Source organism: Oncorhynchus nerka, linkage group LG19 (assembly GCF_034236695.1).
Source record: "Oncorhynchus nerka isolate Pitt River linkage group LG19, Oner_Uvic_2.0, whole genome shotgun sequence".
NCBI classification, from domain to species: Eukaryota; Metazoa; Chordata; class Actinopteri; order Salmoniformes; family Salmonidae; genus Oncorhynchus; species Oncorhynchus nerka.
The window spans coordinates 25,964,334-25,985,065 of NC_088414.1; the positions used below are offsets into that span (position 1 = coordinate 25,964,334).

Genomic DNA, 20,732 nt, shown 5'->3' on the forward strand with positions numbered 1-20,732 from the left:
CAACCTTTTGAAGCAGGTTGGATGGGGAGCATCGCTGCACAGCTATTTTCACGTCTCTCCAGAAATGTTCGATTGGGTTCATGTCCAGGCTCTGGCTGGGCCACTCAAAGACATTGAGACTTGTCCCGAAGCCACTCCTGCGTTATCTTGGCTGTGTGCTTAAGGTTGTTGTGCTGTTGAAAGGTGAACCTTCGCCCCAGTCTGAGGTCCTGAGCGCTCTTGAGCAGATTTGATCAAGGATCTCTCTGTACTTTGCTCTGTTCATCTTTCCCTCGATCCTGACTAGTCTCTCAGTCCCTGCCGCTGAAAAACATCCCCACAGCATGATGCTGCCACCACCATGCACCATTCCTTCCAGACGTGACGCTTGGCATTCAGGCCAAAGAGTTCAATCTTGGTTTCGTCAGACTAGAGAATCTTGTTTCTCATGGTCTGAGAGTCCTTTAGGTGCCTTTTGGCTAACTCCAAGCAGGCTGTCATGTGCCTTTTACTGAGGAGTGGATTCTGTCTGGCCACTCTACCATAAAGGCCTGGTTTTGGTAGAGTGCTGCGGAGATAGCTGTCCTTCTGGAAGGTTCTCCCATCTCTACAGAGGAACTGGAGCTCTGTCAGAGTGACCCTCGGGTTCTTGGTCACCTCCCTGACCAAGGCCCCTATCCCGATTGTTCAGTTTGGCTGGGCGGCCAGCTATAAGAAGAGTCTTGGTAGTTCCAAACTTCTTTCATTTAAGAGTGATGGCAGCCCCTGTGTTCTTTTGGACCTTCAATGCTGCAGAACGTTTTTGGTACCCTTCCCCAGATCTGTACCTCAACACAATCCTATCTCGGGGCTCTACGGACAATTCCTTCAACCTCATAGCTTGGTTTTTGCCAAAGTTGGATTACCTTTCTAACCAAAGGTGATGGAAACAGGATGCACCTGAGCTCAATTTAGAGTCCCATAGCAAAGAGTCTGAATACTTACGTAAATACGATATTAGTTTTTTTTATATAAATTTGCAAAATGTATTAATTGTTTTAATACGTTTCAGGAAAATGCTGTAACGTAACAAAATGTGGACAAAGAGAAGGGGTCTGAGTACTTTATGAATGCACTGTAACACTTTGTATTAAGGAAAAAGGTACAAAATCTGTCGTTCTGCCCCTGAGCAAGGTAGTTAACCCCCTGTTCCCCGGGCGCCGAAGAGGTGTTGATTAAGGCAGCCCCCACACCTCTCTGATTCAGTTGGGTTAAATGTGGAAGAAAAATTTCAGTTGAATACATTTTTGGTTAACTGACTAGGTATCCCTCTTTCCCTATGTTGTGTGTAGGCCAGTGACAAGAAATCTCAATTTCATCTATTATAAATTCAGGCTGTAAAATAACAAAACGTGGATAAAGTTGTGGGGTATAAATACTTTCTGAAGGCACTGTAGTTAAGAAGGAACACATTTGGTCTTAAACCAAAATGGTTAAATTGTCAAAATTGTCCAACTGCTTGGAAGTTTTCCAGGATGAAACACAAATAATTTGCTAACTCCAGTCATGTATCCAGTGTAGAATGGTTATTTGCACTCTTACATGTGTGACTTGCTTTGTAAAACATGTGGCTCAATGAGATTGTGGTAAATGTCAGTCTGTGTGGACAGATAGAAAGCTGATCCGGATAATTCCATAACATCTGAAAAGAAAAGTGGGATTACAGCCAGGATTTTTTTTTTCTTCAGACGTATTCTTTTACAAAACTTATTTTGGTAGTTTTAATGAAACTGAGCTTAGTTTAGCCTGCTGTGGTCACATATGGGTCTTTGGGACCCTGGTGTTGGTTTAGTAATAGAGATTGCCCTCCTCGACCATGTCTCTATGTGGTCTGTAATACTACTTTGGACAGAGATGATTCAGCTAGGATTTTTTTTCCTCTGATGATGTCTCTTCCCAACAGCCTTCAAACCCAGAAAGAGGAATGTTCTTTGGAATCATGAAATTTGGTTCTGGTGAGGATGTCCATGCCTCCAAACCCCCAGAAAATCCTAGTCAACAACAGGCCCAGCATCACCAATTCACCCCAGCTCCACATCAGTAGCATATGCAGCAACATCAGAGACCACCTCCAATGCCTCTTGGGCATGCTCCTCCTAAACCTGAACCTCAAGGTTTTTTAACAGGACTTCTTAGATTTGGCTCTGGGAACCCACCACCATAGCAAGTTCCCCCAAACAGTCAACCCCCTGATCCAGTAATCCTCAACAGTTCCCTTGCAACCTCCCACACAAGTGCAAGTCCTCATTCTCAGCTGGGGGGTATTCTCTCAGGGTTTCTGAGGTATATTAATTTTCACAAAGTCTGCTGCCTCAGTTTGTATGATGGCAATTTGCATAAACTCCAGAATGTTATGAAGAGTGATCAGATGAATTGCAATTAATTGCAAAGTCCCTCTTTGCCATGCAAATTAACTGAATCCCCCCCAAAACATTCCACTGGATTTCAGCCCTGCCACAAAAGGACCAGTGGACATGTCAGGGATTCTCTCGTTAACACAGGTGTGAGTGTTGACAAGGCTGGAGATCACTCTGTCATGCTGATTGAGTTCGAATAACAGACTGGAAGCTTCAAAATGAGGGTGGTGCTTGGAATCATTGTTCTTCCTCTGTCAGCCATGGTTACCTGCAAGAAACACGTGCCATCATCATTGCTTTGCACAAAAAGGGCTTCACAGGCAAGGATATTGCTGCCAGTAGATTACACCTAAATCAACCATTTATCGGAATATCAAGAACTTCAAGGAGAGCGGTTCAATTGTTGTGAAGAAGGCTTCAGGGCATCCAAGAATGTCCAGCAAGCGCCAGGACCGTCTCCTAAAGTTGATTCAGCTGCGGGATCGGGGCACCACCAGTACAGAGCTTGCTCAGGAATGGCAGCAGGCAGGTGTGAGTGCATCTGCATGCACAGTGAGGCAAAGACTTTTGGAGGATGGCCTGGTGTCAAGAAGAGCAGCAAAGAAGCCACTTCTCTCCAGGAAAAACACCAGGGACCGACTGATATTCTGCAAAAGGTACAGGGATTGGACTGCTGAGGACTGGGGTCAAGTCATTTTCTCTGAATTAATCCCCTTTCTGATTGTTTGGGGCATCCGGAAAAAAGCTTGTCCGGAGAAGACAAAGGACCATCAGTCCTGTTTCATGCCAACAGTGAAGCATCCTGAGACCATTCATGTGTGGGGTTGCTTCTCAGCCAAGGGAGTGGGCTCACTCACAATTCTGCCTAAGAACACAGCCATGAAATAAAGAATGGTACCAACACATCCTCTGAGAGCAACTACTCTCAACCATCCAGGAACAGTTTGGTGACGAACAATGCCTTTTCCAGCATGATGGAGCACCTTGCCATAAGGCAAAAGTGATAACTAAGTGACTCGGAACAAAACATCAATATTTTGGGTCCCTGGCCAGGATACTCCCCAGACCTTAATCCCATTGAGAACTTGTGGTCAATCCTCGAGGCGGGTGGACAAACATAAACCCACAAATTCTGACAAACTCCAAGTATTGATTATGCAAGAATGGGCTGCCATCAGTCAGCATGTGGCCCAGAAATTAATTGACGGCATGCCAGGGCGGATTGCAGAGGTCTTGAAAAAGAAGGGTCAACACTGCAAATATTGACACTCTGCATCAACTTCATGTAATTGTCAATAAAAGCCTTTGACACTTACGAAATGCTTGTAATTATACTTCAGTATTCCATAGTAACATCTGACAAAAAAATATCTAAAGGCACTGAGGCAGCAGACTTTGTGAAAATTATTGTGTCATTCTCAAAACATTTTGCCACGACTGTACCGTACCAATCAGTCCCCAATCCCTCAGACACTTTCTGCAGCTCCTCTCATTCCCCCTAGCCAGCAGTACCCAAACATGCAGGATGTGCAGTTGCAAAGACAAAATCAACCAACTCAACAGCCTAGTCAACAGGTGCAAAGTCAAAATCAACTAACTAGCAGCCTTGTCAATCCAGAGTTCTGCTCTCTGGGCTATTAAAAAAAATATTTCACAGACAATGTGCCTCAGCCAAGACAGGCAGCAACATGTAACCTCACCACCACGTGTAACCTCACCACCACGTGTAAACTCACCACCACGTGTAACCTCACCACCACGTGTAACCTCACCACCTAAACTCACCACCACGTGTAACCTCACCACCACGTGTAACCTCACCACCACGTGTAAACTCACCACCACGTGTGACCTCACCACCACGTGTAAACTCACCACCACGTGTAAACTCACCACCACGTGTAACCTCACCACCACGTGTAACCTCACCACCACGTGTAAACTCACCACCACGTGTAAACTCACCACCACGTGTAACCTCACCTCACGCATTCTAATCGAATGATTGAACAGAAACAGTACTGGACTGATGAAGAGGGTGCATTGAACTTGACCACCAAAAGGAATAAAGCTACGTTTGGCAAATGGAACTCCTTTGATAATATCAGCTGTTATAGTCTTAATAGCATTTCATATCATGAGAGATTCTCCTCATAGTATCCATCTCATTCAGCTAATTGGCAATATAGTGATCAGACTGTTACTCAGATACCTAGACTTTCACGACAAGCCATCATGTCTCAGCAAGCTGCTCCAACAACAACGCCTACAGTCCTAACCATTTCCATGAGCTCACTCAATAAACCTGCCTCTCCCCTACAGCCACAAGAACAGCACAGCACACCACAGATAGACCAGCTGGAAAAAAACAGCTGAAAAACAAGCTGAACCACCACAGGGGGGATTTATGAGCTTTTTCAAGTCTGCCTTACTGATTGAGGAGCTGATGCCAGAGCCCACTAAACCCTCAGAGGCTTTGTCATAACAAGATGGGACTGGTTCCACTGCTAGCTTACCTGGGATCACAGACCCACATAAACAAGAAGACTAGAATATTCTGTGTCCATTTGGGTCAATAGGCAGTTTCTTTAGTGCAGAGCCTCCTCCATCACAGCAACTGCAACTAAAATCTGTAGTTAGAAATGAGCCAAACAGACTCACAACACAAGGTTCTCAGTTGACGCCATGCATACCTTCACTTCAGAAACAACAAACAATGGATGGTTCTGGGCAAAGTGGTTTCCAACAGCCAGCTCTTGGTCAGCAATCAGGTAAAAGCATGTCACAAGTATTTCCTCCTAATACAATCACTGGCCCCACCCCGGGCCGATCACAGACTATTCCACCAACCGGACAAACCAAATAGGAACCACCCCCAAAACCATCAGGCAGACTGTTTGGCTTTATGGGAGAAATTGGAGACATGGTCTCTGGAACACCACAACCACCAACAACTATCACCATTATTAAAGAGGAAACTCCTGGTATTGGATTATTGTCCATGTTTGGTGAGTCTAGTCCACAGCAGGCCTCAACACAAACTGGGTCCTCATCACAAGCCCGTTCCCCCAAAACCACCTGGTAAAAGTTTATTATCAATGTTCAGTGGACCAAGTCCACTACAGGCACCATCTCAATCTGGGTCCACCTCTCAGGTGCCTCAACCAGAGGCTAACTCGATTCTTGGAAGACTCCTTTCTGGTTCAACTGCCAATGAAAGCCCAGAAAAATTATTGTTTTCCATGTTTGGTGGCCCCAGTGCCCCACATCCTTCAGCAGCAGCTCTGTCTGTTACAGGGTCCTCGGTTCCAGGATCTACAGTGCCTAAAGAACCACACACGGAAGTGTATTTTCCATGTTCAGTGGCCTTTTGTCACCCCTACAAGCTAGCTTTGATGAACCGGCAACCACAGTACCTACTCCTGAGTGTGCCACTACCCAAAAGGAATCCATCCCAGAGTGTGCACCTCAGGAACCTGCCACAACTAAAGAACCAGAAGCCCTTAAAGAGCCACCACCTACAGACTCTCCTCAAACTGCAGGTTCTATGTTGGGAGGGTTGTTTGTAGGATCTAGTCCCCAGCCCACTGCAACTACTCCTCAAACAGACCCAAGCTACTGGATTTCTTTCCATGTTTGGAGGGTCTACTCCCCAGCCTGGCACAGCTGCCCCTCAAACTGCAGGTTCTAGATTTGGGGGTTTGTTGGGAGGGTCTAGTCCCCTGCCAGCTACAACTACTCCTCAAACGGCACCAACAATGCCCGCAGAGAAGAAAATAGCAACAGTTATACCTGACACCACCCCAGCTGATAGCAGTGCCAAAATAAAAGACCCGGGAGGCAGACTGTTACGTTGCACAAAGATTCACAATTGAGTCACCTGGACAACCTGACGCCAAAACTCAACCTCCAGTCAATTTCCCTCAAACCTGATCCTAAGGCTGTTAAAGTAGCCCAAGGCCAAGGCATTGAGAAACCTCCTGCTTCAGTTGTCAACTGTCAATCAAAAGAAGCTGATATCCCTACAGCATCAGGGCAACCTGCTAAAACAGAACAACCCTCAAAAGCAGAACTACCTCCAACGAAGGATCAGTCCAGTTTGTCTGGAAAACAAAAGGCTGTGAAAGGAGCAGTAATACATGAGAAGCACAATTTTGTGGGAGAGCCCGAAAGTAAGGAAATGGACAAAATCAGGCCCACCAGTGGTAAGTGCCCAGAAGATTACCCCAGCCGACCAGTTGCCTAAGACTAAAGAGCCAGCCCTCATGTCCCTGTTTGGTGGTTTTATTTCAGGAACTGATGACGCTGGAAAGTCTTTTGGATCCATGTTTTGATCTACACCAACAATTCCCCAAGCCCTTCCCATAATTCCTCATGCAGAAGCAGGTGGTGGTGTGTTCTCAAGATTCAAAACAATATCTGCAGGCCTGTTTCAGGAGGACAAGATAAGTGTAGCAAAGCAAGAACCATCCACTGCCTCTGAGGTTTCTGGGGGGCTCCCAAACTACAAGCTCCCCCAGTTGTTACCACTCAGCCTAAAACTAATGAAAAGCCAATCAAGGAGACAAGCGATCAAAGTTCGGTAGGTCCCCCTGGTGACTTAGCCAAACCCCAGATTTTCATCTCCACACCTGAGGTAGATCCTCCAGCATCCCTTTCCCAAAAGGAGAAGGAAAGCCTTGTAGAACCACCCCTCTCTGCAGATCCCACCTCTGGAATACATCGGGACGACCAGTTCAAGAAGGACCTATTGAGTGCTAAAAGGCCAGTAGAGGCATACACCCTTTATGATGCATTGATATTTTGGGGAGCGTAACCAGGGTCCAGCTCCGCAATCCACCCCACTGAGTACTGTGTTCTGTCTCTTTCCTTTTAACCGTGTTTGTTTTAAGCAGTTTTGCTACTGTGTTGGTGGTTGATTAGGAAGTGTATTATACCTGTTATGATTTTGACAATAAGCTAAATATTTCTTATTCTTAAACTCTTAGTGTAAGATTCATTCAAGTTGTACATACATTGCAATTATAATTCTAAGAATATATATATAACCTTACAGAATTCCCTGTTGCCATTCAGTTTGATCAAGTTAGAGATTTCAATCACTCATGGTCTCCCAGAAATAGTAATACACGAAAATCAGTACAGACAAACATTTATTGGGATAATCTGGTACATTAAAATTAATTTCAGGCAATTGTAGTTATTTTCTCTGTAAGGTTGGATGTCTTTTTAAAATGTTGTACAATTCAGTAGAAACTATAGAATAATGTCTATATCCAATTAATGAACCTAGTTTTTCTTCATCACAACAATGATTATTCTAATATTAAGTCTCTTCCCTCACCACTCCAGTCCGGTAGAAAGTAGTCGCTTTGGGTCCTCTGGGAACCTGAGCCAGACCAGCTCCCAGATTAGTGAGACAGGCCAGGAGAGTGCTCCAGGCTCAGGGCTGGAAGAGTCCTTACACTCCTATCACAGTACCGGCTTCCACCCCTCCATCAATGTCCAGCAACCTACCAATGGACACATCCCCAGCAATGTTTTGGGGAAGAAGTTGGGCAGACCCTGCCTGGATGTGGGGACAAGCTTAAATGGCTCGTTGAAGAAATTAGACCACTCCGTAGAGAAAAGATCCAACAAACATTTGCAAAGGTGAGTCATTTATAAGAGAAAGAAAGAGTTGTGAATTTTGAACCTCAGCTGAATAGTACAAGTACATTCTTGGTGATTCTCTCACTTTATCTCTCAATCCACACATCTCATTTTACACGACAATGAGTCTCCCTTTCCCTTCTCTCCATCCAGAATACACTGGTTGAAGGCCATCAACAAAGTCAGGGATCAGCTTCAGGAGGTAGGTTTTTTTCCCCCATGTTAATCTTATGTGCCCTTTCCTCTCATATATTACCTTCTAATCATCTTGCCCACTCTACACATTCACAACCACACGTTTATTATCCTGCTCCCCATTTGTATTTTTTCCCCATCTGATTGGTTGAGTTTCACCTCTGGTAGTTCGAAATCGGCAAACTAAATTGCTTATTCCAAGTATTCATCAAGATGCGTTTACTTACGTGTATGTTTGCTGGTTGAGTTAGAATATCAAACAGCGGTTCACTGTTCTTGTTCTTTGAGTTAGATGTGACCCTAGTGGCTCTGCGCTTCAGAGGTGGAAAATTATCATTGATGGATTGTTAACTCAGAAATGAATCACTCTCACATACACCACAAAGGACCTCTCAATTGCAGCCTCTCCTCTTCTCGTGCTACCTCAGATTTGAGTGTTGAGGATCAGCGTGGCAGATGTGTTGTTGCTTACCCTTACCACCTGGGGGTGGCCCGTCAGGACGTCCAGGATCCAGTTGCAGAGGGAGGTGTTTAGTCACAGGGTCCTTAGCTTAGTGATGAGCTTTGTGGGCATTATGGTTTTGAACCCTGAGCTCTAGTCAATGAACAGCATTCTCACATAGGTGTTCCTTTTGTCCAGGTGGGAAAGGGCAGTGTGTAGCGTGATTGATATTATGTCATCTGTTGGGGCGGTATGCGAATTGGAGTGGGTTTAGGATTTCCAGCATGTTGGTCTTGATGTGAGCCATGACCAGCCTTTCAAAGCACTTCATGGCTACCGACGTGAGTGCTATGCGGCGGTAATCATTTAGGCAGGTTACCTTAGTTTTCTTTGTCACAGGGACTATGGTGGTCTGTTTGAAACATATATAGGTATTACAGACTCGGTCAGGGAGAGATGGAAAATATCAGTGGAGACGCTTGCCAGTTTGTCTGTGCATGCTTTGAGTACACGTCCTGTTAATCTGTCTGGCCCGCGGCTTTGTGAATGTTCACCTGTATAAAGGTCTTGCTTACATCGGCTACGGAGAGCGAGATCATACAGTTGTCCGGAACAGCTGGTGCTCTCATGCATGCTTCAGTGTTGCTTGCGTCAAAACGAGCATAACGGGCATTTAGCTCGTCTTTTAGGCTCGCGTCACTGGGCAGCTTGCGGCTGGGTTTCCCTTTGTAGTCTAATATTGTTTAAGCCTTCCCTGCCACATCAGACGAGCGTCAGAGCCGGTGTAGTATGATTCAATCTTAGTCCCATATTTACGCTTTGCCTGTTTGATTGTTTGTCTGAGGGCATAGCGGGATTTCTTATAAGCATCCGGCTTGGTGTCTAGCTCCTTTAGCTCGGTGTGGATGTTGGCTGTAATCCATGGTTTCCGGTTGGGACCTGTACGTATGGTCACTGTTGGGACGACGTCGTCGATGCACTTATTGATGAAGCCAGTGACTGAGGTGCAGTACTCGTTGTTTATCTACCTTGTCTGCTAAATTACCTAAATGTAAAAATAAACAATTGCAAAGCACACAGGGTATTTTTATTGGCCATGTTTCGGGGGCAGAGCTCATTAGAATAATACCCATCATGCATTAAGTTTTCATTTGACATTTTGGACATTTAACAGACACTCTTATCTCACCATAGTGCCATCAGACTTCTGATACCAATGCAGGGTGGTCACAAAATTGTGAACTGCTATAAAATAAATTGTGTATACAATGATTTTGTATTTTGATAATACAAATTTCAGGTTTCGAAAGTATCTTCTTACAAAATACATTGGATTGTAGAGCAGACCAGTGAAATACAAAATACTAAAAGGTTATTGAAATGCGTATTTTAAATTCAGAAATACTTCCCATCTCTGACTCATTCTCCCTCTGTAGCCACTGCACTAATGGAGTGATGAATTGCGCCTAGGAGAGAGACTGAACAACTAAATGGGAGAGTGAGGGAAAGATGCAGGAATATAGGGAACAAGTGTGCAGGAATATAGGGAACAAGTGTGATGGGAATAAAGAAGTACAGCTACAATGTTTATCACATTGTTATTTTGCCGAGCAAATTTAGGCCTTGCTTTATACTGTGATGCTCACTTTGGGGAGTATAAAGATAGTGAAAATGTTTTGCACATACAGATTTTTTTTTTCAATTGTACAAAATAATTGGATGGACTGGGATATTTGCAGAAAAGTACTGTGAGAAACCATGCTGATTTTACATTGTAGACTCGGCGCTTACTACACAAGTGCATTTGATTGAGTTAAGAGGGCGGAAAAACCTGAATCTCCAAACTGAATACATCAAAAAAGGAATGACATCTCTGTCAACCTCAATTTATCCTGATTCTCTGTGATGTAGATGGATAGGTGGAGCTGCCTTAAAGCTGCAATATGTAACTTTTGGGGTGACTTGACCAAATTCACATAGAAATGTGAGTTATAGTTCTGCCTTTCTTATTGAAAGCAAGTCTTAAGAAGTGGAAGATCTGTTCTATGTGCACTATTTCTATGCTCCCGGGTCTTATGTTGTGTTGTTGCGCCTTACTTTTGGTGTCGTATACCAGCTTCAAATAGTTGAAAAATACTATATTTTTGGTTATGGAAAATATATTTCACAGCAGTGTAGATTGTTCAATGATTCTCAACACTACTTGCTTATTTTGTCACACGAACTGAAATTAGGCAAATTATTTTAATTTTAGCCACCAGGAAATGGCAGAGCGATTTCTTGCATAGTGGACCTTTTTTAAGTAGTGATACCGGAGCTCCAAGGCATGCTTCGAAATCGCTAAGCAGTTTACTTCGAAACAGTGTGCCGATGCCTGTATCAGAAGCACGTGATCAATGACGTCCGATGTTTGACGAAATTAAACTATCACCTGATTGGTTTGGTATTGGTTTCGGTATAAGACAAAAGGCTACTCTGCGCATGCGCTACACCGTGTGGGACGTCATCTATAATAATTTGGCTGCTTTAAATTATTTTGACCAGCATGTGCCACTAGTGTACACTGTGTTGATCAAAGCTGTGAGTAATGAACCTATTTTTGACACAATTGACTGGAAAGCATCAATGCTTCTGAAAGCTTTGTTTCTCCATCACTACCTTTTTAAGGTTTATATTGCAAAAGAAAGACTGACGATATCTGACCAATCTGTTGTTCAGAGACTGTTCATATCAGACCTGGGTTCAAATACTATTGCAGATATTTCAATTACTTTTCAATACATTTCAAAACAAGTATTCAGAACCTTTATTTGAAATTAAAACAAGTAGTTGAATATGGGAATGTATTTGGAAATGCATGCATTTAACCCAGGAATTTGAAATAAGTACTTTCAAATTTTTAATAACAATTCAAATACTTAGATTCTCCTGTACCTGTATATATTTTAGGCAGTAGTTCTGAACGTAGTGCTCACAACCCCCAGAATATAGCGTACTGTCAAATATGTGCATTGCAATCTCGCTCTGAAGTGTGTGCATCTTGCTAGCTGTCACTCAAATGGCAAGGGGCTGAAGATCGTTGGCTAGAACTCTAATTGCTAGGGGGCTGGCCCAGATGGCGGGAAATGTAGGGAACATGGCGCAGCACAGCTTCCAGAAAAACGGTTGCTTTCAAACTAGGGATTTTGTAGCTAACTGAGGTAACACGGTAATTCTGTTCACTGATTATGCATGTATGAACTACACATTGACACATTCAGCCCACAGCAGGAGGTTTAAGAAAGATTTTGTAGTCGCCAAAGATCTGGAGCATGTCTTGAAATAAAAGTACTTGTTTTGGGCTGTGTATTTGGAAATACTCAAATACACATTATTATAATTTTTTGAAATACTAAAATACACATGTATTTGAACCCAGGTCTGGTTCATATACAGTATGAGGAATGTGTAGAAGACTAGAAGGACTGGTTTCAGCTGTAGCACAGATTGTTGTTTGTAGTCATGCACTCCATTAAACCAATTGATCCGTGGTTAGAAACCAGTGCTGGTCATAATGAACAGGTTACAGTTAAAGTATGAGGTGTCTTGCGATGCATTCCATTTATTAAGCCATACAGCCTGGTTATGAGGAAGGGGCTGAGACGCAAAGAAAGTTCAAGGAGAGGGGCTACAAAAATGATCAGATTATTATTGCCATTGAGAAAATTCAAAACAAACCGAGACATGACCTTTTTCAAGGTCAGTCTCGCAAAAAGACGCATTCTTGTGTTCTAACTACCCGCTATTCAAAGCGTTCTGAACAAATTAAGGGAATCGTTCACAAACATTGGCACATCCTAAAATCCGATGATAGTCTTGATAATGTGTTTTCGAACCTTCCCTTGGTCGTATTCTCGCGGGGCAGAAATCTCAGAGATCAGTTGGTACACTCTGATTTACCACCCCAAGATATTCCTGAACAACGTCTATTTGCGCCCCTACTGGATGGAAATTACAAGTGTAATGGCTGTGGTCAATGCAATGGCACTTATAAATGTGGATCCTTCAAACACCCACAAACAGGGAAATTGATCCCAATCAAAGGTGTTATTACGTGCTCCACTAAGGCAGTTATTTATCTTATAACTTGTCCTTGTGGTAAAAATTATGTGGGTAAAACAAAGCGCAAATTAAAAGTACATATCTCAGAGCATCGTAGCACCATTAGGTGCAAAAACTTGACTTACCCAGTTGCGGCCCACTTTTTGGAGGCAGGCCACTCGATTTCGTCTCTGCGTTATATTGGCATCGAACATGTTACCCTCCCTAGGAGAGGGGGTGACCTTGATAATTTATTGTTAAAACGAGAGGCTGCCTGGATCTTTAACTTAAAGACCCTTGCTCCCCTCGGTCTCAACATAGACTTTGATCTGAAGTCATTCTTGTGATTTTTGTTACTTTGCCATTGTAATTGTTTGTAAGCTTGTGTAGTCTAAAATTAATCTATGATCGTATGCTATCCATTTGTTGTTTGTATGCAGTTCTTTGTATGCCATTTCAATATTTGAGAATTAACCAATGATATTAGGCCACTCTTGGCCATGCTTAACGACACCTGTGTCTGTTGACACTATATTGACGAGTCATTCCGCAGTGTTTGTGATTATACCCTGATGAAGACAGCTTGGCTGTCGAAACATTGGTAATTCAATTTTTGCATCTGAGCTCCTAGAGTGTGCGACTCTCTTTTATTTTCAAGTTTTCTGCTCCGCTAGCCAGCACCTCGCCTAAGTAGGTGTGCGTTTCTTTTTCTTCTAGATTATGAGGAAGGGGTTGGCATGGTGCTGTGTTCCATTATACTGATTGCTATAGGGCTGGTATAAGGGTCAAATGGAAAGAGAGTGAGGACAGCAGGATGGTACAGATAGAGGTGGAGAGAGAGGGGGGATATGGAGAGAGGGAGACTGAGAGCTGGCATTTTCACAGCTTCAGATTAGCTTTGTACTGGAATACATCGCCAGAGGACAGAGAGAAAGGGGACGGAACGAGAGAGGGAATGCACAAAGAGCGGGAGGGAGGGGTACTTAACTGGGACTGAACTGTCATGTGAGCCTAGACTCCTCGCGCTTGCCCTTCCTGGGTTTGTACATCTGGAATGAGAGAGTCACACTTCTCCTGCGTTTGTCAATCTGGGTGAAGACGAGCAGTCCAATGTGCTTTGAATGTAGCTCATGGAATTATAAGCACCTGGGGATATTTAACAAAAGGGGGAAAAATTACTTTTAAGATTTGGCGCTTGTCTTCTATTGAGTGGTTTTCCACATGGAGTCAACGGTCCCCACTAAGTGACTTCTCTCGCCTTCACAGATTCTTACAGTATACTATTACCTTTTTCTGCCTTCATGAGGTAAGGTTTATGGAATTTTATGCATCTTTAGAAATGGTATTATTGCATAAAGTTTGCATTTAAATATTGCGCTACATAAACTTAAGAGAATGTTTGCTCTCGACTATTCTGACTTTTATTCATGAAATGTATGGCTAATAGAAAAATGTTTCCATAACAATGAGTAATATTGTGCGGACTTGGGTTCAAATTATGTGTATTAAATTATCTGGTATTTAAAATACTTTTTCTTTGTATTTGAGTATTTTCAAATACACAGTCCAAAACAAGTACTTTTATTTTAGTATAGAATGGGTATTTGTAAAAAAAAAAATCAAATAGTCTACCAAATTGCATTTGAGAGTATTTTCAAATAATTATTTAAAATTGAATTGTCAAATACTTATTGATAATTATATTTTCAAATAACTGGGTTAAATGCTTGAGAGTGTATCTGAGTATTTTAAAATACTTTTCAAGTGTTTTTCCAAATTCATAAAATAATTCAACTACTTGTCTTTTCAAATGAAATATATCTGTACTTCTAATTTATACTGAAAAAAATATTAACGCAACATGCAACAATTTCTGAGATTTGACTGATTTACACTTCATAAAAGGAAATCAGTCAATTTAAATTAATTAATTAGGCCTTAATCTATGGATTTCCCATGACTGGGCAGGGGCGCAGCCATGGGTGGGCCTGGCAGGTCATAGGTCCACCCACTGGGGAGCCAGGCCCAGCCAATTAGAATGAGTTTTCCCCACTGAAGGGCTTTATTACAGAAATAAGATAAATAAGCTTTTTGTGCTTATAGAAGGTTTCTGGGATCTTTTATTTCAGCTCATGAAAAATGGGACTAACACTTTACATGTTGCATTTATATTTGTGTTCAGTATATGTGAAAGTAATGTAGGTATTTGAACAAGTATTTGAACCCAGGTTTGATATTGTGATATAGTCCAATATAATTATGACAATGACAACGTTGCTCCTGTTGCATGAATAGGAATAGAATGAGCGGCCAATTGATCAGTTGAACACGAGCAAACCAAGCCAGACTTTTTTTCTAGGCCACAGAACATGAAGGAAAGAGAGAAAAGACATTGCTCTGGGGCACTCCAGTGACTCAGTCAGAGTTACCCAGACATACCAGCCGGCTCCCCCTCTCCGTGGTCTGGACAGCTTACTGCTGAGGCTGAGCCACTGGCCATTCAGATTATATGGGCTGCTGGCTGCATACATTAAATGGGCCAGGAGTTGTCTTCAGGAGCCCAGCTAAGAACTGCTGTGAAAGTGATTGATGTCTAAATCACATTTTAGATAAACAATGTGTATTTTACCTGGGAATGTCTGTTCATTTTGTCCCTGTTTATTTCCAGATTGTCATAGTTGGGGCGGCAGCGTAGCCTAGTGGTTAGAGCGTTGGACTATTAGCCAAAAGGTTGCAAGTTTGAATCTCTGAGCTGACAAGGCACAAATCTGTCGAACAAGGCAGTTAACCCACTGTTCCTTGCCCGTCATTGAAAAGAAGAATTTGTTCTTAACTGACTTGCCTAGTTAAATAAAGGTACAAATAAAAAGATAGTTAATGGATTATGACATGAAATGGCAAAAAAAAGCCATTTAAATGAAAGTCAATGTCCACCATGAGGATATCTGATTCCTGACAGTCTTTTAAACCTCTCCTGTACTTATATTGCTAATAATATTATTGGCTTGATATGTGATTCCTGACAGTCCTGGGCAGCTTTTATAAATGTGCATCACTAACAACAGCACCGTTGGTCTGGCAGCTAGCTGTCTTAGTGCTATTCATGATTATGCCTTCCCGTCAACTGTGCTCTTATCATGCTAATGCACACCTCCAGTACTTGAGTGGTATTGGACAGAGGTTAAACTTCTGGTGGAGGAGAGGGTTACAAATGTTTCCCACCAGGGAGTCCTGTGCGCAAGCTGGAGATGGACTTTAATAACACCTCTCATGCTTTTACATCTTCTTAGTTGTTCCGTCTTAACAGCCATAGAATTACTCCCCTATCAATTCAGATGGGAGCAAAGTCATTATTGCAGTACTTTTATGTAATGTGTTACATTTGAAACTTTTATGTCTATAGTACTAGGGCTACAGAATAAATACATTTGCTTCATAGGTTAGCAAGGAAACATTGACCTTGTTTGCCCCAGCCAAGGTGAATTTGTCCGATCATTTGGGATGGTTTCTACTCTGACTATACATTTCTATTAAGTTCGAAACATAACGTGATATAGAAATTCTATCCACATCCATCACTGTTTATTACAAACTTTAGGCCATCTGCCATAACAAATGCCAATGCTCTATCTATCTGCTGTTTCACAGTCACCGTGGAGCCAATGTCTCCCTGAATCCATTTGAGTGAGTAACAACAGACAGAGGCAGTCGTGGAATTTCAATGAATTCCAATGATGGCTGGCATCTCTTGTTGTAGAGTAATCAACATTAGCTGCGCTCAACACAAGACCCTCTCTACATTACGAGTAAATATATTCCCCTTGGTACGGTCGATTACTTTTAACATGCTGCTGCTCCACAAGGGTGCTGTAACGCAAATGTCACGACTCACCACAGATCTCTTCAACTAACAGAAAGTAGACTGATAGAGACGATCACTTTTGTTAGTGACTGAATGTATTAAAGGTCCAATGCAGCCATTATCTCAATATCAAATCATTTCTGGCTAATGATTCACTACCTTACTGTGATTGTTTTCAATTAAATGGCCAACAATAAACAAAAATGGCTTCTTAACAAAGAGCAATTTCTCAATCAAGAATTTTGCTAGCACTGTCTGGGAGAGGTCTGAGTGGGGAGGGGAAAACTGAAAACTAGCTGTTATTGGCAGAGAGGTTTGGAACTCTTTTATCAGTCTATTAACTAATTTACTGCATGGTAATGTTACCATGGAAAGGCCAAAGCTCCATCCCACCAAAACGGACAGAGTGTTCAGGTGGTCTTTTCAAACAGCTCATAGACTAAAAGGGCATTATCATAATCTTTACAATTTCACAGCATTATTCCAACCTCATAGTGTGGAAATATATATAAAACACAGAAAAATCATGTTTTTGACTGCACTTGCCCTTCAATGATTTATGGCAATATGTTTTATCGTATTGGTCATTTTCATGTTTGGTATGTACAGTGGGGCAAAAAAGTATTTAGTCAGCCACCAATTGTGCAAGTTCTCCCACTTAAAAAGATGAGAGGTCTGTAATTTTCATCATAGGTACACTTCAACTATGACAGACAAAATGCAGAAAATCACGAAAATCACATTGTAGGATTTTTAATGAATTTATTTGCAATTTATGCTGGAAAATAAGTATTTGGTGAAAAACAAAAGTTTATCTCAATACTTTGTTATATATCCTTTGTTGGCAATGACAGAGGTCAAACGTTTTCTGTAAGTCTTCACAAGGTTTTCACACACTGTTGCTGGTATTTTGGCCCATTCCTCCATGCAGATCTCCTCTAGAGCAGTGATGTTTTGGGGCTGTTGCTGGGCAACACAGACTTTCAACTCCCTCCAAAGATTTTCTATGGGGTTGAGATCTGGAGACTGGCTAGGCCACTCCAGGACCTTGAAATGCTTCTTACGAAGCCACTCCTTTGTTGCCCGGGCGGTGTGTTTGGGATCATTGTCATGCTGAAAGACCCAGCCACGTTTCATCTTCATTGCCCTTGCTGATGGAAGGAGGTTTTCACTCAAAATCTCACGATACATGGCCCCATTCATTCTTTCCTTTACACGGATCAGTCGTCCTGGTCCCTTTGCAGAAAAACAGCCCCAAAGCATGATGTTTCCACCCCCATGCTTCACAGTAGGTATGGTGTTCTTTGGATGCAACTCAGCATTCTTTGTCCTCCAAACACAACGAGTTGAGTTTTTACCAAAAAGTTATATTTTGGTTTCATCTGACCATATGACATTCTCCCAATCTTCTTCTGGATCATCCAAATACTCTCTAGCAAACTTCAGATGGGCCTGGACATGTACTGGCTTAAGCAGGGGGACACGTCTGGCACTGCAGGATTTGAGTCCCTGGCGGCGTACGCTTTGTTACTTTGGTCCCAGCTCTCTGCAGGTCATTCACTAGGTCCCCCCGTGTGGTTCTGGGATTTTTGCTCACCGTTCTTGTGATCATTTTGACCCCACGGGGTGAGATCTTGCGTGGAGCCCCAGATTGAGGGCGATTATCAGTGCTATATCCTTATATTGTATTCTAATGAATAATTGTTTATTCTGTCTTGTATGTCTATCATTTCCTAATAATTGCTCCCACAGTTGATTTCTTCAAACCAAGCTGCTTACCTATTGCAGATTCAGTCTTCCCAGCCTGGTGCAGGTCTACAATTTAGTTTCTGGTGTCCTTTGACAGCTCTTTGGTCTTGGCCATAGTGGACTTTGGAGTGTGACTGTTTGAGGTTGTGGACAGGTGTCTTTTATACTGATAACAAGTTCAAACAGGTGCCCTTAACTTCTTGCGTCGAGCCATCCCGGATCCGGGATCGTGACTACAGCCTCAAGCCTATTACCATAACGCAACGTTAACTATTCATGAAAATCGCAAATGAAATGAAATCAATACGCTACCTCTCAAGCTTAGCCTTTTGTTAACAACACTGTCATCTCAGATTTTCAAAATATGCTTCTCAACCATAGCAAAACAAGCATTTGTGTAACAGTATTGATAGCTAGCGTAGCATTTAGCGTAGCATTTAGCGTTAGCATTCAGCAGGCAACATTTTCACAAAAACCAGAAAAGCATTCAAATAAAATCATTTACATTTGAAGAACTTCGGATGTTTTCAATGAGGAGACTCAGTTAGATAGCAAATATTCAGTTTTTCCTGAAAGATTATTTGTTTAGGACAAATCGCTCCGTTTTCTGCCTCACGTTTAGCTACGAAAAAAACCTGTATCCAGGATTGTGTAAATCTATCCGCAAGCTCATTAGCATAACACAACGTTAACTATTCATGTAAATCGCAAATGAAATTAAATCAATATGCTAGCTCTCAAGCTTAGCCTTTTGTTAACAACACTGTCATCTCAGATTTTCAAAAATATGCTTCTCAACCATAGCAAAACAAGCATTTGTGTAACAGTATTGATAGCTATTGATAGCTAGCGTAGCATTTAGCGTTAGCATTCAGCAGGCAACATTTTCACAAACCAGAAAAGCATTCAAATAAAATCATTTACCTTTGAAGAACTTTGGATGTTTTCAATGAGGAGACTCAGAAAAACCTGAAAATATCCAGGTCAATCTTTCCTCAACGCTTAGAGATAGCAAATGTTCAGTTTTTCCTGAAAGATTATTTGTTTAGGACAAATCGCTCCGTTTTCTGCGTCACGTTTAGCTACGAAAAAAACCTGTATCCAGGATTGTGTAAATCTATCCGCAAGCTCATTAGCATAACGCAACGTTAACTATTCATGAAAATCGCAAATGAAATGAAATAAATCTATTTGCTCTCAAGCTTAGCCTTTTGTTAACAACACTGTCATCTCAGATTTTCAAAATATGCTTTTGAACCATAGCTAAACAAGCATTTGTGTAACAGTATTGATAGCCTAGCATAGGATTATGCCTGGCATTCAGCATGCAACATTTTCACAAAATCCAGAAAAGCATTCAAATTAAATCATTTACCTTTGAAGAACTTCAGATGTTTTCAATGAGGAGACTCTCAGTTAGATAGCAAATGTTCAGTTTTTACAAAAAGATTATTTGTGTTGACAAATCGCTCCGTTTTCTTCATCACGTTTGGGTAAGAAAAAACCCGAAAATTAAGTCATTAAAACGCGAACTTTTTTCCAAATTAACTCCATAATATCGACAGAAACATGGCAAACGATGTTTAGAATCAATCCTCAAGGTGTTTTTCACATATCTATCGATGATAAATCCTTCGTGGCAGTTGACTTTCTCTTCTGAAGAAATGGAACGCGCATGGACCTAGAGATTACGCAATAATTTCGACACAGGACACCGGGCGGACACCTGGTAAATGTAGTCTCTTATGGTCAATCTTCCAATGATATGCCTACAAATACGTCACAATGCTGCAGACACCTTGGAGAAACGACAGAAAGGGCAGGCTCATTCCTGGCGCATTCACAGTCATATAAGGAGACATTGGAACGCAGCGCCTTCGGAATCTGGGGCATTTCCTGTATGAAACTTCATCTTGGTTTCGCCTGTGGCATTAGTTCTGGGGCACTCACAGATAATATCTTTGCAGTTTTGGAAACGTCAGAGTTTTTTCTTTCCAAAGCTGTCAATTACATGCATAGTCGAGCATCTTTTCGTGACAAAATATCTTGTTTAAAACGGGAATGTTTTTTATCCAAAAATTTAAAGAGCGCCCCCTATCTCAAAGAAGTTAATACAGGTAACGAGTGGAGGACAGAGGAGCCTCTTAAAGGTCTGTGAGAGCCAGAAATCTTGCTTGTTTGTAGGTGACCAAATACTTGTTTTCCACCATAATTTGCAAATAAATTCATAAAAAATCCTACAATGTGATTTTTCTGGAATTTTTTTCTCATTTTGTCTGTCATAGTTGAAGTGTACATATGATGAAAATTACAGGCCTCTCATCTTTTTAAGTGAGAGAACTTGCACAATTGTTGGCTGACTAAATACTTTTTTGCC

At 42.0% G+C, this 20,732-nt stretch overlaps 1 pseudogene; it reads left to right on the top strand.

The window, feature by feature from the left end:
* The window catches only part of LOC115101239 (protein unc-13 homolog B-like), a 112,113-nt pseudogene that overhangs the window by 50,001 nt on the left and 41,380 nt on the right, over nucleotides 1-20,732 (top strand).